Here is a 25794-nt window from a genome sequence, read left to right as displayed (position 1 = left end):
AGCTATTTATGGCTCAGCTGGTCGTGCTGCTGTCTCTCAACAACAGGTTCGATCCTGATATCAGAAGTTGTATGTGTGGAGTTTACATGTTCTCTATGGGTTTACCCAAGGTCTCCTGGTTCCTCCCACAGGCTGTCCATGATAAACTAGACAAACCTGTTACTGGGTACAACAAAAGATAGATCCAAAATGCTGGAGTAACTAGTGGGATAACCGAAGTTTGAAGCAGGGTCTCCACCTGCAATGTCACCCATTCCTACTCTCCAGAGATACTGCCTGCCCCGCTGAGTTACTCCAGCATTTTGTGTCTACCTTCGGTTTAAACCAGTATCTGTAGGTTCTTCCTACACTGGGTACAACAATAGGAAATATATTCAAGGTATTGTGGTTCAGAACCTGTTTATATCCCCAGAAGCAAGAGATCCAGCCAAAGAAAAGCAAAGAAACAAAAAGCTTAGCAGCCTACAAAAGGGCAAGAATTATTGCAGATTGGCTAGGTCAGAAGACAAAATGAGGATGATAGATAAGTACCCAATGTGTAGCTAATGGACTCCTTCAAAGGACCATTTTTGGGCCATACTTTCACCAAATGAATGATACTTTCATTCCTTATGTGGGCCAGGAGTGTACAGGCAAGCAGACCTGGCCTGCCGCTGTTGACTGGCGACACAGGATCTGCTTGCAATGGATCGATGACCGAGGACCCGCTCGCCGCTGACCTAAGGATTGCTCGCCGTGGACTGATGATAGAGGACCTGCCCATCGCTGAAAGAGGATTGCTCACAGTGGTCAGTGGACCAGGAATCGCCCACCACAGAATGTTGGCTGGTAGGCCCGGATCGCCCATAGCAGACACCAGATTGGCTCCGAGCCACTGCCGCCGAGGAGGGACCGAGTGGACATCGAAAACGATGTGGATTGGCGAGAACGATGGGAGGGCTGCGAGAATGATGGGGTTCCTGGTGGAGGGCCACCGAGAACAATGATGGCAGGGCAGGGTGGAGAGGAAGGGAGGCCTGCTGCCATGTGTGGTGGCAGGCAGTAGATAGGACTGTTCGGTACTTTTGGCAACATTGTGTACTGCCAAGGTTGTCTGCAAAACAAACATTTCACTGTACCTGGGTATATGTGACGATGAAGTATCATTTATTCAAGATCTTGGAACACTGTGCAAAGCATTTGTCTCTGGTTTTAGAAAAGGATATTAATGCTTTGAATGTAATTCAGAGAAGCTTTACTTGGCTAATATCTGGAATGGGTGGGGTGGGGTGAGGAAAGGAAAGGTTAGACAGACTAGAATTGTGTCTATTGGTAACACAATCTGTTCATGTAATATTGTGTATTGTTCTGGTCACCCAATTACAGGAAAGATGTGGAGGCTTTGGTGGGGGGTGCAGAAGACGTTTATCAGAATGCAGCCTGATATAGCTATACGGAGATTTGGACAAACTTGGAATGTTCGCTCTGGAGCGTCAGAGGCATGGATAAGGTACACAGTCTGAACCAGAACCTTTCTCCCAGGGTGAAAATCTCCAGGACAAAAAGGCATAGCTTTTAAGTGAGAGGGGCAGTGATTTCAGGAACTAACAACTTTCTGTATGAACATAAACGCTTGCCCCGCACATTTCCTTTGTTTGACCTGAGCTGTCAAGAGGGTAAATGGAACCAGTAGGGCAGATAAAGAGAGATTTGTTGTTGATCTAGGAATATGGGGAGCGGGTGGGTAGTGGGGGGGGGGGCTAAGGGTGCAGACTAAACATTTGAGCTAAGACTTTCAGAAGTGAACTTAGGAAACTCTTCTACATGCAAGGATTTTAGAAATTAGAAACTTTTTGTTCCCCTAAACTTCATCATCTACAGTCTCTTGAATCAACATATAAATTTAATCAATCTTAAGAATGTCAATTAAAGAATGGACCTATTCCACATTTAGTGGAAAGATTCCCTCGAGCAAGCATCAAAGAATTGTTATAGACCAGCAGTTTCTCAACCTTGATGATCAACAGCAACGATCCCAGCTTAAAAGTTTCAATATGGGTCCAAGGAAGTCTATTAATAGCAAATGCAATTAAAGCCTTATGCATTGCTAAATATACAACCCTTTACTCACTTTTCCTGTTAAAAGAAACAAATTTGAGTTTTGGTTTAGATATTCAACAATATTTAAAGAAAATCCAATGCAACGCAGGGGTAGGTTGAATTTGTTGAATAGGTTTTATTAAGAAATAAGAATCACACAACTGTTTATTTGAGGCAAGTACAAAACATCCCAGGATGCACTCCAAGGATCATTTAGGAGTCAGTGGTGGACTGGATGTAATGTGATGCAGCTTTATTTAGGTGCCATGACCACTGGATGTCACCATAGTTCTGGGTGACAAATCAAAGCAAGATCTCTTTCTCATCACAAGATCGTCGTGAATGCAAGAGCAAGTATTAGAATAGGCATCGGTGTTTTACTCAGCAACCTCATTTCCCAAAGTCCCTTTAAACGCAATTTGACTAGTAAATTTATTGTACCACTGTGTAGCATGTAATATAGGGCATAATTAAATGTGCTGCGACATTAATGGGAATAATATCCAATTGCCTGGAAAATCTGCCACCATTTGCACCCTTTTGTCTTCTCCACTTATCAACCCCAGCCTTGGTTACTATCGCCAGCCTTTTCTCCTCCACACCTGGATCCGCCTATCACATGCAAACTCGTTCTCTCACCTCTTTCTACCAGCTATCTCTCCTTTACTTTTTCAGTCAGAGAGGGAGGGGGGTAGGTAGGGAGGGGGGAGGGAGGTGGTAGGGAGGGTAGGGGATGGGGGGAGGAGAGGGTGCTGCACCAATGCAGGAGAGGTTTGGACCCAACGGGTCCACTTGGTCTAGTACATAATTAAACATTCTCCAAAGAAGTTTTAGTACTGCGAGAAACACAAATCTGGAATTAGCTCTTCCTCTCTTCACATCAAACGAAAGATGAGAAGCACATTATGAGAAAGAAAAGCATTTTGGTCAAGCCTTTTAACAGCAGGTGTACCTAAACATAGGAAATAATTTTCTTGTTAAAGCACTTCTTAAAAATAACAGTTCATTCCTACAATATTTTCACTAAAATAATCCACTAACATACCAGAATATAAAAACCTTTAAATAAGTGTGATATTTTTCATTTTCTCAATCACAGTGTTTGAGTTTACATGCTGGGCCAATGCAATTGGCTTACAAATGTCAGCTTCTTAGTAAGACCAAATGGAATTTCAAGGAAGCCAAGTTTCATCTGCATTGAAAATGTATTCTATTGCACCCTTACTTTTCAATGAAATTCACTGATTTTTTTACAGCCACCAAATACCCAATTTGTCCATGCCTAACCAAGCTTTCTCCTCAAAGTTTACTAAAATTAATGTAAGTATTTCACCATGCAAGTCATGTGGATGAAGGCCTAAAATCACCCTTCATTTCTTCAGCATCAAAGAAAAAATTGGCCTGTTTATCACAATTAAGTGTACTGCCATGTCTACTTTTCTGTTGATTGAACCATTTTAGTAGTGTGGTAAATATTTTTTTTACAATGTAAATGCTGCACATTTGACACAAACAGAAAATGCTAAAGATATTCAGATTGAACCTATGAAAAGAGAAACAAGTCTAAAATTTCTAGGTCAAACATCGAGCTCAAAATAGACCATCAAAATATCTTTGCCTTTTTAAAAATTCTACCATTTTCTATTTTTGGTTCAGATTTCATAATTTATGTACTTCTATCATGAAATCTCTGCCTCCAGTATCTGCAGCATGCCTCACCTTCATGTCTTTAAATAAAACCAATAAAAATACAGCTTGTGGAAATCAAAGGGAAGAAACTTTCAGATTTCTGCTTTTAAACATATGTACATTAAATTCAAAATTTATTTTTAATCAACAGCAAGCACAGGTGCAGTTGGATCATTTAGAAACGGCTTCAATAGAAATCTTTGTGGTGAACAGTAATTCCAACAACTTTAAGCTTACTTTAGAATTGCAGGATACAATTTGCTGGAAATTGCTGGAAGAGTTGCTGTGGCTTCAGAAATAAATGGGTGTGCAAAATCTTCAAACAATTTTAATCAGAAAATGTGAAACACCCAGCAGATCAAGATCCAAGTAGTTGACTTATAACCATGCTAATAGAAACCTGGTAATGATAATTGCTCATTTGAACAATCATCTACCGATATCTGGACAATTATATTTATTTTAAGCTACATATTGACTTTTTAACAGATTAGCAAGACCATGGATAAGTGCTGTATCATAATTCAAGCAATTTCTGACCTAATCAACACCTATTAGAAGTTTAAAGAATTTTCACATCACTGAGTGATAGTTTGGAGCTCGCCAGGTCTCGGATGGACCATAATTTTAAGACATTTCGATGAGCTAGGACCTCTACTTATCTTAATTTAGAAAGTATATGTTCCATTTCTTCATGTATCCTACATTTAACTTACTTTAATTATTCATCATATTTTTAGACATGAAACATAAACAATTTAGAGACAAAGCACAAGAAAATGCTGAAAGAATACAGCCCCTCGAGTCTCCTCCAATAAGACCAATGCTGATCCCTTTGCCGCGCTGCCCTCGCAGCTGCGGCTTGCCTGCAGTCCGTTTGTCTTTTGTGCTTTTTGTTGTTTTTGTCTGAATTGTAGTTTAAATATGGTGTAGTGTTTGCGGTTGTGTGTTATGTGGGGGGGGGGGGTGGTGGGAAATGTAACATTGTCTCTCCCGAACCGAGACGCAACCTTTGTTTCTGTGTCGTGTTTCCGTTCCCGCTGCGGCCTACGACCGGCCATGCACCTGGAGCTGGCGGCCTCCGGCTGGGACCACCCGGGCTCTGGTTCGCGGCCCGGACTCACCACCTGCGGCGCTGGCTGCCTTCGGATGCTGCGGGGGCGGCTGCGACTCGTCTCCGGAGGCTCCAGCGCGGGCCGCCTGGACGTCGGAAGCCCGCAGGCCCCTGGGTGGGGGCCGACATCGGGAGCTCCGGCAGCGGCAGTGTCTTCGCCCGCCCCGAATCGCGGGGCTTGGGTCGGCCCGCCACGGACCTTTCACCGATCGGCGCGGTGCTTCAATGTCGGGAGCCGATGTGGCAACTCCAACAGCCTGACCGCCGGAGAAGACGGCAGGGGAAGAGAAAGGACATTCTGGCCTTCCATCACAGTGAGGTGACTGGAGGAGACTCACTGTAATGGATGTTTCTTTTGTTTGGTGTTAATTTATGTTTGTATGTGTTATTGCATTTTTATTGATTATTCTTATTGGTCTTATTGTTGAACTGCGGGTAATTTTTCATTTCACTACACATTTATGTGTATGTGACAAATAAATGACTATTGACGGTCATGTTAACCCTTAAAATTGGGCATTTTTATAAAGTACGTAATCACAAAATTAGTTTCATCATCGATAACAGCTATCCCTAATTGGACCCATAAAGCTGAATGAGCGAGAGTGGTGTTACCATTTTTACCCTTATGAGAACCTCTGCAGTCAACCTTATTTGAAGGGTCAGAAAGCTGTTGCACATCGCAGCTCACTACCCATCTGATTCTCAACGCAACATTCAGCTCTACGCATGGGGCCAGAACCTTGTTGCCATCTTGCCAATAATTTTATTCTCAGGCCCATTGCCAGGATTACTGATAGCCCAATTAGACAGCTGAAGGTTCACATTCACCTCACAAATAATTTCAATATACCATATGCTTTCTTTATTGGCCCTAGTACCTACAAACTTTCTTTCTGCCTCTCATGAATGAACACACAAGTACTTCCATATATTAATAATGAGATCCTTAAAAATATTTTTAAATTACTTTTCTATTATTCCTACAAAGTAGAGAGGTTCATGTTTTTCTACATTATACTCCACCTGTCACTTTCCTGGCTGCTTGCTTTATGTCTATCTTCATATTTTCCTCATGTTCAATTTTCTTTGCACACTTTGAAACATCAGCAAACTCTGAAAACTTTAAGCCAATATAATATTGATACTGACAAAGACCTGTAGAAGCTTAACACAAAGGACAATTGTTAAGCTGATGCTGGTCCTTGAAAGCTGACGTGCTCAGCTGTACACCCGTACTTTTTGTTTGTAACCCTGTATTAGAATCTGCTTTGTTACAATTTCCAACCAAAACATTTAAACATTATCATAGTTGAATCAAGTCTCCCATTTGCAGCTATTCACATCCTGAGAATTCAAGTTAGAATGTGCAAGAAAATTGCAAACATTGAAATTAAATGGAGGGGGGATGGTTGGGAAAAAGTAGGAACGACATGTTTCTAGGTTCCCCTCACCCATCCAGAATCGCAACAATGGGATTGGGTCGAACCAAACAGTGCTGGGAACACTGGGCAGACTCGCTCACTGGATCAGCGTGGCCGGCTGGCGGCTGTTCTTTCCTGCCTGCTTATCCTCCTGCACAGCTGTTTCTGTGATCCTTTCCCACACTTTGATTCTGATCATTTCTGAGTTCGGAACAGTTCAAGTTACAAACTTCTCTTGAATGGAACCCTGTTTTAGCCTGGGTACTGCCTGTAATGAGAGGGCTAAATAAGGATTTTTAAAGAACAAGAATACAATATAATAGGAGCTGGAGCAGGCCATCAGGCACTTGAAGCCTGCTTTGCCATTTTATATGTTCATGGCTGTTCGATGCTGGCCTCAACTCCTCTTCTGTGCCATATCTTCATCCCTCTGCTACTCGATCCATCAAATATTTATCCACTTCCATAGGGTCAAATAGCACAAAAACAGGCCTTCGAGGCCAACTCATCCATGCTGACCAATATGCCTCAGCTAACCTAGTTCTATTTGTCCTGTTTTTGGCCCATATCCCTCTAAACCTTTCATATCCATGTACCCATCCAAATGTCTTTTTAAGGTTGTTATTGTACCTGCCTCAATTAGTTCCTGCCCAGACTGGAAATGTTACTCATTCATGTTCTCCAGAGATGTTGCCTAACCCGCTAAGTTACTCCAGCACTTTGAGTCTTTTTACCCCCCAAGAACTTCCTTGGGCAGCTTGTTCCATATATCCTCCATCCTCTGTGAGAAAAAGCTACATCTTGGGTTCCTATTAAATCTTTCCTCCCTCATCTTAAACCTATGCCCTCAAGTTCCAGATTCCCCTACCTTGGGAAAAAGACTATGCATTCACCCTATCCATTATAAATGCTTCTAATGAGCCAGCTCTCACCACTCACCAGGGCAGAGAATTCCAGAGATTCACCAGACTCTGTGAAAGGCAATTTCCAATTTCTTATAGTATGTTCTCTTAGTCAAAACTCTCCCACTCGTGAAAACATCTCAACATGTACCCTTCCAAGGATCTTTTTACATGGTTACTTCTCATTGTTCGAAACTGGGAACAATAGAAGCCCAAATGATTTTGTCTCTCTTGGTAGGACAATCTTTTCATGCCAAGAATTAGCCTGGTGAATCTCCTTCATACCACTTCAATAATACTATATTTTTCTTCAGTTAAGGAGTCCAAAACTGTTCAGTTTTCCAGGCATGGCCCCACCATCATCCTGTACAGTTGTAACATTTTCCAATTTTTAAATTCCAATTCCTTTACAATAAAACCCCAAATATTATTTGCCTTCTTAATTATTTGTTGGAGCTGACTGCCAACTTGCTGCTATGTCCCCTCTTTCAAGGCTCTCCCACTCATGATCTGTGCAACAGGGCACCTAGATCCCTCTCTACTTGCAATCTCTCTCCAAAGTGCATGACCTCACCCTACCCCTTGAGGGATCAAACATCTTTTGGAGGAGAAAGAAGAAAGGATAGTTGGAAGCCAAGCATAAAAGGCCAATCACCTGCATAAAAGGCCAATCACCTGGGTCAACAGAACACCAAGTTGCAGCTTATGTGTATAACCATGGTGTAAGGGCTCAAATTCAGCGTAGCCATGTGGGTTTTATTGCAGGGGTGTTAAAAAGGTGTAAAAGCTCCAACTCGATTATGTTGCCAGGACATCCTGTTTATGGCTAAGGGTATCCTTTGATATGGGCAACTGGCTTTAAGGCTTTGATGGTTAGCCATCCTTTGAAGTGTTAAGAAGAACAACTTGCCATATGGACTGCCCTCTGTTCCCAAGAAAGAAGAGGTCATGATGGACACAACGGACACGGAGGTCCCGAAAGAGACAAAGATTTATAGGACATTGTAAAACTTGCCATATAAGGTAGCAACAGGAAATGTACTGACACATGTATTTCGGGTATAAATATGTGTAATTGTTAGCATTCGGGGAGAGAGACTACACTAGCTTCCTAAGCGTTTCTAAACGCTTCGGTTTCTAGACTCTCTCCCACCTGGGTGAGTAGAATAAAGAGGTTAAACGAATTCGGTTGTCTGCCTGTATTTTCTAATAGGCCACAGACTACAACATTTGGCATAGTCGGCAGGATCTCTTTGGCACCGTCAACCACGAACGACTAAGCGGCATCGGTGGCTGAAACACGTCCGCAGGGGACAGAGTGCACTTCTCGACCGTTGTTCGAGACCCCGGACGTTGACGTTTTTCAGACACTGAAGTCCCTCGTTTGGGGTTGATTCCGTGTTCAACTGAGATTCACAGACGAACCGATAAGGAAAAGGATAAGGATAAGGTTCCGGATTTGGAAGGTAAGGGGCGGTCACTCTTGTCATTGTCTTGGTCTGGGTGCAATTAATATTTATTGGTAATATTTATTGGTAGTATTTATTGATAACATATTTTCGGATAATTGGCAATCAGACATATGGGACAGTCTTTGGATAAGAGTGATGGCGGTGCCCCGGTACAACACATGTGTTATTTATTTATTTGCTTCGTTAATGAAAAGATTCGGAAACGAGGCCTTGCCAGTAGGAGGTACATGGAATGTAGAGACTATCAAAGAGGGGGTGCAGAAGTGCCATCAGGAGTCGAGGGAGCGAAGTTGGAGGGAAAATGAAGGTGTATGATCTAAGACTTGACCGTGCTACCCGAGCTCGAGGTGAATTTTAAACCGGTACCAAAGGGATATATCCCGCACAACAACAAAAGTCAGAATCCGAACCACTGGAGTATATAGCAGCTTTATTAGGTAATCAGGAGTCCAGGGTGACGAGGAACCCTGGACGTGTCCGATCCCCACAGCCCCACAGGCAGATCCACCGGCTGCGGTGGTGCCAGTCCCGGTTCTACCCCCCGATAATGAGACAGCATCAGGGAATATGGATAGGTCCCAGACAAAGGGTTAAGTTGCGCCACGAGTAAGAATCCGCACGATCGGCGCTAGAGATTGAGGATGCTGCCCACCCTCGCCTTTTTCAGTACACCTCATGCTGCCCAGCAGGCTGAATTATTTGCCCTCACGCAGGCCTGCCACCTTTGCGTTGACCAATGTGCTAGTATTTACACCGACTCACGATATGCCTTTGGGGTTGCACATGATTTTGGTAACCTGTGGCAGCACAGGGGCTTTTTGACTGCAGCAGGCACTCCTATTAAAAATGTCCTGTTTTTCCGAAATCTACTAGCGAGTTTAACACTCCCGAAAAACCTTGGCTGTCATTAAATGTAATTCGCATACATCTGTCAAGGATCCCATTTCTTTCGGGAATGCATTGGCTGACACATTGGCATGCACAGAGGCCCTGACCCCTACCATTTTAGTTTCTTCAGGCGAACAACAGCAGTTTTCTGCAACTACCGCAATGCCCAGTGTTTCGGAATTCTGCCAGCTTCAGGGGGACGCCCCCGAGGCTGAGAGACACCAGTGGAGCCAGGATGGGTGTTCCCCTTGCGAATCTGACTTGCTTTGGGTTACTGCCTCTGGCAGTTTGTGTCCCTAACGCGCTTTTACCTGTTTTGTTGTATTATGTGCACTCTCTTACCTATGCTGGTAAGAGGGGAATGTTGGATGTAATAAATGCTACATGGTATCACCCCAAAATACATTGGGGTTTACAAATTGATTTTATTGAATTGCCACGTGTACATAGTTATAAGTATTGCTTAGTTATTGTTGATGTGTTTAGCTGATGGATTGATTTTGCCATTGATGTTGCTATTTAGCTATTGTTACTCCTGCTATTAGGGGAAGTGCACTCAAGAATTATATGGTATTGTGGTCAATCTGTATTTACTCCATGACATTTATGTAAAGACGATCAGATGATGTGCAGAGGAGACAAAGGCACAATACCCTGGAAGGCAGAAGGAATAGGACCCTGCTCAGGATAGTTTAATGGTTTAATAAGACCAGAGCTAAACAATTGAGAGACCAAGCCTATTGGGTTGTACCCTGTGGACATGCTTTGTACCAGCTTAATTTCCAATGCCTGACAGATGAATTTAGTTTTCCATGTAAGAAGCAGCAGCCGTATCAGGGTCGATGTAGACGAACTCGAGGGTTACATCAGTCGTCCCTACGAGAGGAGATGAGGGGAAGAATAGACTGGGAAAAATTGGAGGTTACATGGGAATTTTGTTTTTGTCTTTCAGTCCAGGTATTTTTAAATTCATGTTACAAGTTGACAAAGCTTTTAATCAGGCGTAGCAACGTCATGGTGAACTATTTTATGGATAACACCTTTCCTTACTCCTATTCCGTGCACACTTTACTATTGACTTATTTACTGCCTAGTATTGAGAGCGATAACCATTTGCTCGGAGGGTGAGCTGGTGCTTTAGAACACCAGGTCTGCCCGGTTCTTTTTGAATCACTCACAGAGCCCTGGCTCCAATAATTGGTGTACGGATTATGATAACCGACCAGATGACTGTGGATTTCAATGTTTTAATGGGTGGTCCTTGAGACCCTATCTTAATCAAACACAGGAGAATTGGCCCCGGATACAAGTTAATTCTCCTCATGACTCTCCAGAAACACCAATAAATACAACTTGTTTCTGTAGAATGGGATCTAGACCAAATGAAGTTGGTCTGTCTGTGGGATTCAGCACATGCACCCATATCAGTACTGCAGTTCCCCCAAGACCTCTTAATGGGACTTACTTAAAATGTGGGAGCTGAGCATATGTCTGGTTACCAGGACTTTCGCCACGGTATGATCAGGGATCTTATGAGACCTGGACAGGGTGCTGTTATCTAGCTTTTGTGATCCCACCTTTACAAATCAAAAATCATCCTCTGCAGCATCCAGAGTGGAGCTCTAATCGAGCTGTATTGGAGTTTGAGGGGTTTTGGTGGCTAATATTCCCGAGATGGGGAACCGCTCGGGCGGGAACTGAAATTTGAAACTTAGCTAGTGCCCTGGAACAATTAGCAAATTGTACCGCTGATGGACTGTCCGAGACTCAGGAACAAATAGGCCAGTTAACAACTGAAATGGTGGCCCTGCGTCTTGTCGCTCTCCAGAATCGTATGGCTCTAGATTTCCTGCTAGCCAAGAGAGGGGGTACCTGTGCTATGATAGGGCAAGAATGTTGTACATTTGTACCAGATGTATCCTCTAATATCACCAATATCGCGGGGCATGTGAAGGAGGTTATAGAAAGAGCATTTAGCGTTTGAGCCCTCTGAGGGGGTGCTGTGAACTGTTTATGTATGTGCTGTTATGTTTGTGTGCCATTGTATGTTTGTTCTTAGTACCTGAACTGATGTACAGCGCTTTGGTCAATGTGGGTTGTTTTTAGATGTGTTATACAAATAAAATTGACTTGACTTGACTAAGAAAATAGGGGCAGATTTAGCCCAAGATCGAATTAATGCTTCAGGATGGGATTGGTTTGGCTTAGGATATGTGTGGGGGCCGATTCTCCATTATGGCAGTATCATTGCGTTAATTGTTGTGATTCTGTTAATCTGTTATTGTTTCGGTCCATGTATATGCCAAATATTTGTCAATCAACCACTTTAAAAGACTGTGATTATAGTAGAATCAAAGAGGGGATGTAAGGGCTCAAATTCAGCGTAGCCATGTGGGTTTTATTGCAGGGGTGTTAAAAAGGTGTAAAAGCTCCAGCTCGATTATGTTGCCAGGACATCCTGTTTATGGCTAAGGGTATCCTTTGATATGGGCAACTGGCTTTAAGGCTTTGATGGTTAGCCATCCTTTGAAGTGTTAAGAAGAACAACTTGCCATATGGACTGCCCTCTGTTCCCAAGAAAGAAGAGGTCATGATGGACACAACGGACACGGAGGTCCCGAAAGAGACAAAGATTTATAGGACATTGTAAAACTTGCCATATAAGGTAGCAACAGGAAATGTACTGACACATGTATTTCGGGTATAAATATGTGTAATTGTTAGCATTCGGGGAGAGAGACTACACCAGCTTCCTAAGCGTTTCTAAACGCTTCGGTTTCTAGACTCTCTCCCACCTGGGTGAGTAGAATAAAGAGGTTAAACGAATTCGGTTGTCTGCCTGTTTTTTCTATTAGGCCACAGACTACAACAATGGTACTATATTTTTGTTACTGCATTTTTGGAGTCTGAGTAATAAAGGCATTTGGACATCATACTCAAACCTAGCCTACAAATAAAAGTTTCATCAGAAAATATATTACATTCTCATGTTCCTTATCTGCAGGTTTAAGATTTTGTGAAATCAGCCTCAAACCCTTTCTAGGTGAAGCATCCCAGATCCCAACAAATCTCTGAACAAATAAAATGGTTTATGGTCAATTACCTTCCTCTTTTATTGGCCAGAAACAAAGTGCACCATTTCACCATATTCATCAGATTCTGCTGTATTTACCCCAGTCTGTAGAGCAAAACTATTTTTTAAAAGTTTGCATGTCATATCATTTAAAAATAAAACAATTACAGAACAAATCGTTTAAAGTTCATAAGGAACTGTCTCTTGTGGTATAAACCCGACCTATTTGACCAAGCTATAAACCACCTATTTTTTTTTCTCCTCATATGGTTGGAGTCAAATGTTGTTGAGACATTCGACATAAAACTAACATAAATGCAAGTGTTTTTGTTATGACAGATAAGTTGCACTTTTATAATGCCTTTTATCCACAAGTTTCACTGCTTCACAGAGCATCAATAATTTCCACCTGGTGCAACACCTGAATAACAAGGGAACAACATCCCAAGATGCTTCATGAGAATGCTAACAAACAAAGCTGACACCAAGCCACACTAATTATTATGGAATTATGGAGATGGTAAAGTTTTCCAATCAAAAAGTTGATGGAATACATTTAAAGGATGAAAAAGATGGAGAACTGTTGACACACAAATTGAAACCAATAAAAGACTGAAGGCAAATTAGTTTGCTACGCTATTCAAGAAGATCACGTCTGATCTTTTACCTCAGCAACACTCTTACAAACCTCATAACCCGCAATTCCTTTAACATCGTACACCAGGTGGGGCTGTCAGCGATGGCAGCCTCGCCAACAGTTTGTCTTTTCGTCTTTTTTGTTATTTTTAGTGTGTTTTAAAAGTATGTGTTAATACAATATATCTTTATTGTCATTGTACCCAGGGGTACAACGAGATTGGGAATGCGCCTCCCATACGATGCAATAATTTAAGTAATTTAGACAACAGCAACCCAACGAAACGAAACAATTGTGACAGTTTTAGACAGAGTAAAGTGCAAGTTGATCTATGCGTTGTGGCCATCCGGCTCAGCAGGACCGGTTCATAGCAGCTATGGCCCTGGGGATGAAGCTGTTCCTGAGTCTGGAGGTGCGGGCGTAGAAGGCCTTGTATCGTCTGCCCGATGGAAGGAGTTCGAACAGACTGTTGCAGGGGTGTGAAGAGTCTTTGTGGATGCTGGTGGCTTTTCTGAGGCATCGTGTGTTGTAGATGCCCTCCAAGTCTGGTAGCTGTGTTCCGATGGCCCTCTGAGCTCTATGGACTACCCGCTGTAGAGCTTTCCTTTCTGCCTCCGTGCAGCTGAGGTACCACACAGGGATGCCATGCGTTAGGATGCTCTCTATGGTGCAGCGGTAGAAGGTCGTCAGCAGCTGTTGGGGTAGACCAGACTTTTTCAGTGTTCTTAAGTAGAACAGTCTTTGTTGTGCCTTCTTGACCAACGCAGCAGTGTTATTGGACCATGTTAGGTCCTCCGAAATGTGAGTGCCCAGAAACTTGAAGCTGGACACTCTCTCCACACTGTCCCCGTTGATAGAGATCGGGGCATATTCCCCTTTATGTGACCTGCGGAAGTTGATGATCAGCTGCTTGGTCTTGGTGGTATTTAGGGACAGGTTGTTATCCGAGCACCAGTCCGCCAGGTTCTTCACCTCCGCTCTATAGTTTGTTTCATCTCCGTTGGTGATAAGCCCGATCACCGTTGTGTCGTCTGCAAACTTGACAATGGTGTTGGTGTCGAATGCAGGAACACAGTCGTGTGTGAAGAGGGAGTAGAGCATGGGGCTCAGAACACAGCCCTGTGGTGTGCCGGTACTCAGGGTGATAGTGGAGGACAGGTGCGGGCCCATTCTCACTGCCTGCGGTCGTTCCAGCAGGAAGTCCAGGATCCAGTCACATAATGACGAGCTGAGGCCTAGCTGGTGGAGTTTGGTGATGAGCTTGGTGGGGATGACCGTGTTGAAGGCGGAGCTATAGTCTATGAATAGCATCCTCACGTACGTGCCCTGTCTCTCTAGGTGAGTCAGGACAGTGTGAAGAGCCAGAGAGATGGCGTCCTCTGTGGATCTATTTGCCCTGTATGCAAATTGATGTGGGTCCAGTGAGTCAGGGATGCTGGATTTGATGTGTGAGAGGACCAGCCTCTCAAAGCACTTCATGACTATCGGCGTTAGGGCAACCGAGCAGTAGTCGTTCAGGTTGGAGATCTTTGCTTTTTTTCGGCACCGGAACTATGATAGCCGACTTCAGGCACTTGGGGACCGTAGCCAGAGATGATGACAGGTTAAAGATCCTGGTGAATACCTCAGCCAGCTGTTCAGCACAGTCCTTGTTTTATGTGGGGGGTGGGGGAGGTGGTCGGGGGAAACTTTTTTCAGTCTTTTACCTTGCCGGAGTTGCAATTGTTTCCCGGATCGTATCTCCAGTCGCTCTGCGGCCCAACGTCATGGAGTTGGCAGCCTTGCTCGAGGCTGACTTTCAGCCCCACCACTGGGCCGCGGACTTACCATCAGAGCCTGCGATCCCTTGCCTGGGATCGACGTTCCAACCGCGGCCTGCGGACTTCAACAATGAGGAGCACGCAGTCTCGGGTAGAGACATGTTGGGAAGCTCCAAAGTCGCAGAAAGTTCGATTAGCCCCGACTTGGGATCCGATCGCCCGGCACGGGGAGCTGAGATCCACCCCCAATGCGGGATTTTGATCGCCCTGAATGCGGAGGGCTCGACCGCCTGCTGCGGGAGCAAAGATCACCCCGACAATGGAAGGTTCGAGTACGCTGACCACAGGAGAACAAAGAAGAGAAGAAGATTGAACTTTTTTTGCCTTCCATCAGTGAAGAATGTGGGGGAGTCGCTGTGGTGGATGTTCATGTTAAAAATTCATTTGGGTGTCATGTTGTTCTGTATTGGTATGACTGTATGGCAAATCAAATTGCTCGTATGTTGCAAAACATACTTGGCTAATAAAGTATTATTATGATTATGATACAAGAAGCTATTGATCTGTCATGAATAGACTCAACTCCATAAGCCCTCTTGGGTATAAATCGTCTTCTAATCTCTATCCTGAATAATCAACCCTTTAATTTTTTTAACATGAATCTTGTAGAAGAAACATCAGCCCGACATCTACCCGTCAAGACCTGAAGTATTTTATACATTTTCAATAAAATCACCTTTCATTCTTTTAAAATCTGGAGAATCTGGCTTAATCTTACCTCATATGAGCATTTCGATTCAGTATTAATCTGATAAACCTTTTGCTGCATTCCTATCACAAGCATAATCTTAGTTAGGAGCTTCAGACTGTAACAAAATATTCCCACTTGTGACACTTAATTGCCATGAATATTTTATCACTGGCCTCCTGATAGGCCTCCATGCTACCCATCAGTAGTCCCCTGCTCTTCTACTCAATAAAGGCCAATATACTGTGTATGAAGGAACTGCAGATGCTGGTTTACATTGAAGATACACACAATGCTGGTGTAACTCAGCAGGTCAGGCAGCATATCTGGAGAAAAGGAATAGGTGACGTTTCGGGACTAGACCCTTCTTCAGGCTGAGATCCAGGGGAGAGGGAAACCAGAATATGAAGATATCTTCCAGGGATCGAATGGGATCCCACCACAAAGAACAAATGAATGAAAGGTCTGTAAAAAGACAAATCAAAACCTGCCAGATTGATTAGTAAGGGTGTGGGGGTTATGGGGAGGAGGCAGGAGAATAGGATTAAGAGGGGAAGATAGATCAGCCACGATTGAATGGCGGTAGATTTGATCGGCCTAATGGCCTAATTTTGCTCCTATCACATGAACTTATGCACGATGATCATGATTATGACTTATGCACGAGCCCACAATGATCCATTGTTAGTTGTGGAGAAGATAACAGGTGACTTGGATGAAAGGATTAAAAGTACCATTAGCAAATTTGCAGATGATACAAAGCTGGGTGGTAGTGTGAACTGTGAGGAAGATGCTATGTGGTTGCAGGGTGACTTGGACAGGTTGTGTGAGTGGGCGGATGCATGGCAGATGCAGTTTAATGTGGATAAGTGTGAGGTTATCCACTTAGGTGGTAAGAATAGGAAGGCAGAGATTATCTGAATGGTGTCAAGTTAGGAACAGGGGACGTACAACGAGATCTGGGTGTCCTAGTGCATCAGTCACTGAAAGGAAGCATGCAGGTACAGCAGGCAGTGAAGAAAGCCAATGGAATGGTGGCCTTCATAACAAGAGGAGTTGAGTATAGGAGCAACGAGGTCCTTCTGCAGTTGTACAGGGCCCTAGTGAGACCGCACCTGAAGTACAGTGTGCAGTTTTGGTCTCCAAATTTGAGGAAGGATATTCTTGCTATTGACGGCGTGCAGCTTAGGTTTACTAGGTTAATTCCCGGAATGGCGGGACTATCATATGTTGAAAGACTGCAGCGACTAGGCTTGTATACACTGGAATTTAAAGGATGAGAGGAGATCTTATCGATACGTATAAGATTATTAAGGGGTTGGACACGTTAGAGGCAGGAAACATGTTCCCAATGTTGGGGGAGTCCAGAACATGGGGCCACAGTTTAAAAATAAGGGGTAGGCCATTTGGAACTGAGATGAGGAAAACCTTTTTCAGTCAGAGAGTTGTGAATCTGTGGAATTCTCTGCCTCAGAAGGCAGTGGAGGCCAATTCTCTGAATGCATTCAAGAGAGAGCTGGATAGAGCTCTTAAGGATAGCGGAGTCAGGGGTTATGGGGAGAAGGCAGGAACGGGGTACTGATTGAGAATGATCAGCCATGATCACATTGAATGGCGGTGCTAGCTCGAAGGGCCGAATGGCCTCCTCCTGCACCTATTGTCTATTGAAACTAAGCAGGTCGACAGTGAAACTAATAGGACAATTAGGGATCGGGAAAGGATGGAGAGAGAGAGACGGAATGATCGGTTACTTCAAGTTAGAGAAATCAATATCCATACTGCTGGGTTGTCAGCTGCCCAATCGAAATACGAGGTGCTGTCCCTTAAATTTGTGTTTGGCCTCACTCTGACTGTGGAGGAGGCCCAGGCCAGAAAGGACAGTATGGGAATGGGAAGGGGAATTAAAGTGTTTGGCAACGGGGAGATCACGTCGAATGCGAGAAGGTCCGCGAGTTACTCCAGAAGTTTGTTTTCCCATAGTGCCAGTCTTGCTCCCCCTCCCCCCAGTCACAACAGGGACAGTCCCCATAGTCCTCACCTTTCACCCCATCAGTCGCCGCATACAGTACATAATCTTATGACATTTCGCCACTTCCAATGGGATCCCACCACGAATCACATCTTCCCATTTCCACCCCTTTCCACTTTCCACGGAGACTGTTCCCTTCACAACTCCCTGGTTAAGTCATCCCTTCCTAGCCAAACCACCCCTCCCCAGGTATTTCCCCCCGCAACTGCAGGAGATTCCCTATACTTCCGCCCTCGACTCTGTCCAAGGACCTTAACAGTCCTTTCAGGTGAGGCAGAGCTTCACTTGCATTTCCTCCAACCTCATCTTCTGTATCCACTGTTCTAGGTGTGGACTCCTATATATAAGCGAGCCAAATGCAGACTGGGCGATCATTTTGCTGAACACCTTTGCTCAGTGATGTCAAATGCAAATTGGAGAAAAAGCACCTCATATTTCGCTTGGGAAGCTTACAACCCAGTGGAATGAATAGTGATTTCTCTAACTTCAGGTAACCTTTGTATTTCCTGTCTCAATGTCCCTCCCCCACCCTAGTTGTCCCACTAGTTTCACTATTGTCCTACTTAGTTTCACTGCTTCACTCGTTAGTTTCACTTGTCATCACCTTCTCTGCAGCCAACAATGGACCATTATAGACAATAGGTGCAGGAGGAGGCCATTCGGCCCTTTGAGCCAGCACCGCCATTCAATGTGATCATGGCTGATAATTCTCAATAAGTACCCCGTTCCTGCCTTCTCCCCATACCCCCTGACTCCGCTATCCTTAAGAGTTCTATCTAGCTCTCTCTTGAATGCATTCCGAGAATTGGCCTCCACTGCCTTCTGAGGCAGAGAATTCCACAGATTCACAATTCTCTGACTGAAAAAGTTTTTCCTCATCTCAGTTCTAAATGGCCTACCCCTTATTCTTAAACTGTGGCCCCTTGTTCTGGACTCCCCCAACATTGGGAACATGCCTCTAACGTGTCCAACCCCTTAATAGTCTTATATGTTTCGATAAGATTTCCTCTCATCCATTGTGGGCTCTAACTTTCCTTGATCATCAATGCTGACTTTCTTTCGTCCAAGGCCAATATACTGTTTGCCTTCCAGATTGCTTACTTGCCTGTACATTAACTTTATGATTTTTGTCTAAGTACCTTGGTGCCTTTAAACCCTAATACCTTTCAATCGCTCACCATTTGGAAATATATGTTTATTTTTTCAATTCCAAATTGAATTACATTTTGCACTTTATAATTGATCTGCCATTCTTATCATTCATCTAATCTGAAATGTTTCTGCATCCTCCTCGCAGCTCACACTGTCATCTAGCTCTTTATCAGCAGCAAACTTGAATATTTTATTTTTAATCTCATCCAAATCATTACAATAGATTGTGAACAGCTGAGTGCCAACATCTATCCTGCAGTACCCACCGGTTACAACCAAAAAAAGCTATCAATTAATCTCCCTCGTGTTCTGTCCATTAACCAGTCTTCTGTCCATGGCAACATAATTTGTCCAAATTCCATGCACTCTAATTTTGTTTAATAATTTAGTGCATGGCACCTTATCAAAAGCCCCCTGAAAGCACCATGTAATCTGCTGTATCTTTATCATTCTGTGATTCCCTTGAAATATTCCAAAAGATGTGTCAGTGTATAAAAATAAATTAACTGACTCTCTGACCAAAAGGTACACCTATTGATCTGAGACCCCAGCCATCCGAGCAGTTACTGCTGGTATAGCAAAGTAAATCAGAGATTCACAGGTAAGTACAACTTGAGGTAGCTCAGCTAATTCAACAAATTCTCCTACAGAAACTTATAACCAAAATTACTAAATTATTCTAAAGGTTCTGCTCTTGAATGAAACGAGTCTTACGATGGTGGATGTGGAATTGTTGTTTCCTCTTTTGCAAAAACCTTGAAACAGAAGGTTGTTGATAAAAATAAGCAGTCACCCGTTTAATTTCTTTTTCTGAAGGCATGAATCTCATCTCCAACACGAGACAGAACAGGCCAGATATTTGATAGCTTAGGGGGTGAATATTACTCGGGTGGAAGAGATGTGGAATTAAGGTTACAATGCTTATTAAATTGTGGAGCCAAGTGGCCTACTCCAGCTAATTTGTATACTCAAATCAGTCAATGCACTGCTTTACTGGTACTGCTTTAGACAGAAAGAGACAGTGATCTGATATTTGTTGAGTTGACGTTGTAAGAAATAAAGTTCTTTAAAAAATTAGAACTCCAAGCTAATTTTTCAAGAAATATATCATAATTTTCACTAATTCGACACACTGATAAAAGTGGAAAAAAGGCCGGCAACATGAATTTAGGTATCTTGGTAGCTAATTAAAGGGCAGGAATTTATGGTTTGTAATCTCTGAATTACTTGAGGAGCCACGTGCCATGAAGAAATTGCAGGAGAGGCCAGACGAATTTGTGCCTAAAGGAAATACAAGGTTGGTGACAGGGATGAGGAAGGGCGGTACAGTACAATATAGAAGAAAAACCAAAGCAGTTCAGAAAACAAAAGGATATGGTATATTCAGGCAAAGGTAAGTGGGAGGAACGCGAGGTTAAAATACATCGCTGTTAATGCAAAGCTTCTGTTTAGTCGGGCAGATGAGCAGAGAATGGGGAGAATAAAACAGGGCTAGTATAAATGAGACAGCTGTGGTCGGTGTGGACTCAATGAGCTGAAGGGCTTTTTTCCCCTGCTAACTTGGTTTGAGTGATTTTTGAGCTAGTGTACAGATAGCCTTAATAGAGAATAGACCAAGTTGGGCCCAAACTTCTCCTGCATTGGTGCAGCACCCTCTCCTCTCCTCCCCCCCTCTCTCCCTCCCCGACCCCTCCCACTCCATCTCCCTCAACCCCCCTTATCCTCCCTCCTCCATCCCTGCCCCCCTCCTCCTGCTTCCCTAGGAGATAGATTTAAACTTTAAAACGTGAATAACTTTAAAAATATAACCGATTTCAATTAAATGTCTTCCATTAGCAGCAAAGGGACGACAGTGAGTAAGGTGGGCCGAAAATTGTCACGCTATCGTGTACCATTTTGGCTGTAGTTCAGGAACAAACAAACAAACAAATGAGAGTTTTAGTATATAGAAAGAAGATGGGCAGTGGATGTAATGTTAGTGAATGTAGCTGGACAAGAGGCTAGAAGCTGTGGTTCAGGTTTATTATTATTGTGACCTGTACCGAGATATGGTGAAATGCTTTTTTTTGCATAACCAATCAAATCTGATTAATACTATACGTGAACACAGTCACACCAAACTCAAGAACATTAGGTAGACTAAAGGGAAAGATGAAAAGTATAGCACATTTACTTCTCTGCAATGTAGTGTTACATTTCCCAGAGAAACTCCAATGTCCACAATAAGATAGAGGAGGATCTGACTGTACCTGAGCTTATGGAAAGACTATTCAGTAGCCTAATAACAGAGGGAAAGAAGCTGTTCCCGAGTATGGTGGTAGATACTTTCAAGCTCCTGTATCTTCTGCCTGACGGGAGCGGGGAAAAAAGGAAAGAAGAGGTGGGAAAGGTCTTTGATTATGTTGGCTGCTTTCCTGAGGCAGTGTGGTATAGATGGAGTCAATCATGGAGAGTCTGGTTTGTGTGATGGACTGGATTTCATCCAAAACTCTCTACAATTTCTTGCTGTCTTGGGCAAAGCTGTTCCCAAAACTGGCTGTGATGCAACACAACAGTGTGCTTTCTTTCGTGCATCTACAGAGGTGTGTTAAGAGTCATTGGAGACATGTCGAATTTCATCTGTCTCAGAAGGATGTAGAGGTGTTGGTGTGCCTTCATAGCTGTTGTGCCTTCATAGCTGTTGTTTCGATGCAGTAGGTTTCATGACAGATCATTGTTAATATTTATGCCAAGGAGTCTGAAGCTCTCAACCATTTCCACTTCAGCATAATTGATGCTGATGGACATTTTGGACATGGTGACCATAACTAAAGCTAATTATGGAAATGGATAAGAATGGACTAGAAACTAACGACCTGAATTGGGAGAAGGCCAATTTCAATACCATAAATCAGGACCTGGCAACAGTAGAGTAGGAGAGCTATTTGAAAGCAAGTCTACATACAATAAGTGGGAGCAATTTAAAAGCAAAATAGCGAGCGTGCAAGACCAATGTGTCACTTGAGAGTGAAAGGTACAGACAAACACACCAAAAAATTCTGGATGTGAATAGATATGGAGGGAGGGAGAACTGAAAATATGAGAGGCACAACAAGCACATAGGAAGGGTAAGAGGGTACTTAAAACAATTTAGAAGGACAAATAGATGGCATAATATATCATTGGCCGACAAGATTAAGGAAAATCTCAATGTGTATCAAGGGAAAAGCCTAATAGGAGAAGACTAGGATCAAAATGGGACCAAAGGAGCAATTTGTGTATGGAGCCCGAGGACGTGAAGAGACCTTAAATGAAGACTTCTCATCTGTATTCAATAAAGAGGACATTGTGGTCAGATATCTATACCGGAATACATTTCATTTTCGACTGCAAGCAATCATTACCAATATCAAAAACAAAATTTAAGAATAAAAAAATATTTTCCAAGTGAGAAGAAATAAGTATGAAATTTTCACTCTGAAACTTTCCATCATTTTAGTCTCTATCCTGACATTCATCTCTTTAATAACATGTCAACTGCCTGGTTGTGAAACTTTTAAGTCTTCCAACATCACACAAAGTATCAACTGGAGTCATCTGCAGCATTCTCCCATAGAAATTTGCAATAACAAGTTGCACAGCAAAGCTCATTTATTTTTGTGGCTTCAAAGGGTAACCTTTCAGTTATGTTGCATCAAATTACAATATTCTCATGCTAAAGCATCTGTAATTACTGGACTGATCCTCGATCTACCATTTTCTTCTCTCATGACAATTCAAACTCAAATTAAGATTCTTAGAGCAACGCCAACACAATCAATGCTGCCCCAAACAAGAGCTTAACTAATAATATTGCACTCAGCACCGGCTGACACAAGTTGAAGGGATAAAATCTGAGATGATCATCAAGTTTTATATAACAATAAACCAATTGATATAATTGCAGTCTTCTGCACAATGACAAAGGAACAATACAATATTTAAACTGAAATGTTACAAGAGATTCATTTACAACACCTCTGACGCTTAAGTTCTCCAATTTACAATGGATGTTTGTCAACATTCCTTTTGCCACACCATTGCCTTTTTCAAAAACCACATTCATTTTGCGCAATACTAACCCAAAACATGTTTTTTTTTAAACTCAGAAGTGATTATGAAATGTTTTTCTACCCAACACGACACGAAAGACGTTTAACATTCATAACTTCTGATAGCAGCATTTTTGGCTGCTATTGGGAGTTTCCTGATGGCTCAGAAAATGCAATAAATCATTCAACTTCGTACCAGGCAAACTTGCTTCCAAAGAAAATAAGTTGTTTCACTGAAGCAACTTTTCCTGTGAAACAACGTCAATGTCCAATTAAGGAACTGGAAGAATTTTAGCCAAAAGGCACGTGAACAATTACTACAAGAATTTCATGATCTTTTTCTTACATCACAAGGTTCATAATGTCAGAGATGCAGTTAAATTTGTTCATCGACATAAAATTGTGAGCCTCGCAAATGAAACTAAGGATTCCCATTGTGTTGACATGCCCTTCATGACGACATATTAAGAGTGGATTTAAGGAAGTATAAAAATGGCTATGGGAAATGCAACAAATTGGAACAACATGGATTTACATCTGATACACTGGAAATCTAATCTAAACTAAAGGCATATGTACTCGTGTCCAGTAGCATCTTATGGAGAGAGAAAAATAGCTAACATTTTGGGTCAATGACCTCTCATCAGAACTGACATTTGACAAGCTATTCAGTTACCATTTAATTCACAAATCTTTCACTGCTATATTAAATCAAGTGATGCTTTGTCATACCAGAATGCTGTATCAATCCCAGATACAATATGCAGATACAATAGAAATTATTAATAATTTTGCAAATAATGAAAAAACATTTGCTTTATAATTTATGTAATTCAGCTAGCTATCTGATCGTATGGAACAAAGAAAATCAAATAATTGATACTAAGATGTACCAAAACCTAATTTATGACAGGTAAGTCTGTTATCTATCGACTCAAATCCAGAATGGCCAACATCTGCAATTTCAGAGAACAGAAAACGTTGGAAACACTCAGGAGATCAGGCAACATCTGCGATGACAGAAGTAGAATCTCCACAGATACATACCCTTCCTTCTTTTCTATTTTTATTTCAGATTTCCAGCATCAGCAATTGATTTGTTTTTCAATTACTACCTCGCAGTTTCATACTTAGCGTTCATGAACGACCACTATCCTACAGAAAGGCAGATAATCTTTACGCTACCCTTCAAAACCACAATAGTGTTAGAAATATCGAATCAATTAGAAACAGCAACTCCTTAAGCAAACTGGTCCAATTTAACCGCATTGATTTGAAGCCTACTTCGAGTTGCAATAAGCCCATCGATCAATTGCAAACGGAGATTCCGTGAAATCAGTAATAGACGATGAAGTTACTGCCATTCTCTCTCACCCACTACCCTCGCCCCCCAAACAACCATATAAAAAGCAACATTCCCAGTCGCAGGGTATATCGTTAAATCCGAGTAGTGTGCGTTTCTACTTATGGCCTTTTGCAAAACAAAAAGCGAATTATATCTAGTGAAGTGACGACGAAATGAAAGCGGCCTAAACCCGAGGGAAATCCAGAAACAAGGATCAACGATGAAGAGGAGGAGAAGAAGGAGGAGGGTCTCGTCGTGGCTGCCTTCGCACCCCCACGACTCCTCGCAGCCCGGGGTCGCGGGGGGACGCGCCCCTCTCCCCCGGGCGGGGGCCGTGAGCCGCCTCCTTCTCCTCCCAGCCGGGGGCCGTTAGCCTCCCGACCGCCCGGGGGCCGTGAGGAGAGGCCGTTATAGCCTCCCGACCGCCCGTGAGGAGCCGCCGCCGCCGCCGCTCCCCTCCCCGGGGGCCGTTAGCCTCCCGACCGCCCGTGGGCCGTGAGGGGGGGCCGTTAGCCTCCCAACCGCCCGTGAGGATGAGCCGCCGCCGCTCCGCTCCCGTCCCCTCCCCTCCCCTCCCCTCCCCGGGGGCCGTTAGCCTCCCGACCGACTCCTTCCAAACCCCACTCCACTGCCGGAAACCGGCCCGCCGGATATAGGCAGAAATTCATCAGGAGTGGGGAATGAAACATAAATAAACTCCCAAATAACCTCGCTCCGGCTTCAAACCGGCGGCGCACCGCCGCGTCGTGCGTTTTAGATATATATATATATATGTAAAAATGCGCCCGTTATTTATTTTTAGGGAGAGGGGAAGGAAAACATTTTAAACAAACTCACCGAGGGAATAAAAAGGTGTCGAGCGGACGAAGGAGAGATGAAGGTTGGTTGGTTGGTTGGTGCTTGTCCTCTCCCCTCCTCCCTTGTTGAAATCTACCCTAGGCTGGGAAGTGCTGCAGGACGATGGCGTCGGGGGATGCCAGAGTGGGAAGAGTTTTGTTGGCGTTGTTGCTGCTGCTGCTTCTTCCGCCGCCGTTGCCCTTTTTCTTGGTGGCCATTTTTCACCCGAGACTGAACCAAACGAGTCTCCGAGTCCCGAGGAGGAGGAACATCATCGCCGGCGCTCCCTCCCTCCCTGGCTGGCTGGCTCGCAGTACCCGGGAGCGGCCCACAGCTCCTCCTCCGGCGGCGACCGCGCACTGCAAGGAGAGGCCGCCACCACCGACATCGCCGCCGCCGCCGCCGCCGCGTCTCCCAACGCCCCGGCGCCACCACCGCCATCTGCTGGCCTTTGGGAATCTCCACCCATCCCACGGGAAAGGCAAGTGAGGCGGTCGATGGGCGAAGCGGCCATCGGACTATTTCGAGGGGGGAGGGGGGGGGAAGAAAGAAAAGAGGAAATTGCAATTTTGCGC

The 25794-nt window shown here is 43.6% G+C and overlaps 1 protein-coding gene across 3 annotated transcripts in view; it reads right to left on the bottom strand.

Annotated features, from left to right (window-relative positions):
- Positions 1-25538, bottom strand: part of wdfy3 (WD repeat and FYVE domain containing 3) — a 271504-nt gene extending 245966 nt beyond the window's left edge. For all 3 annotated transcript variants that reach the window (XM_078402045.1, XM_078402054.1, XM_078402063.1), the window contains exon 1: positions 25220-25538. The gene's annotated coding sequence lies outside the window, so the exon portion shown is untranslated. The remainder of the gene's footprint in view (positions 1-25219) is intronic.
- Between the last annotated feature and the right edge of the window lie 256 nt (positions 25539-25794).

The sequence above is a fragment of the Rhinoraja longicauda genome, chromosome 1 (genome assembly GCF_053455715.1).
Source record: "Rhinoraja longicauda isolate Sanriku21f chromosome 1, sRhiLon1.1, whole genome shotgun sequence".
NCBI classification, from domain to species: Eukaryota; Metazoa; Chordata; class Chondrichthyes; order Rajiformes; family Arhynchobatidae; genus Rhinoraja; species Rhinoraja longicauda.
This window is presented reverse-complemented; position numbering and strand designations above follow the sequence as displayed.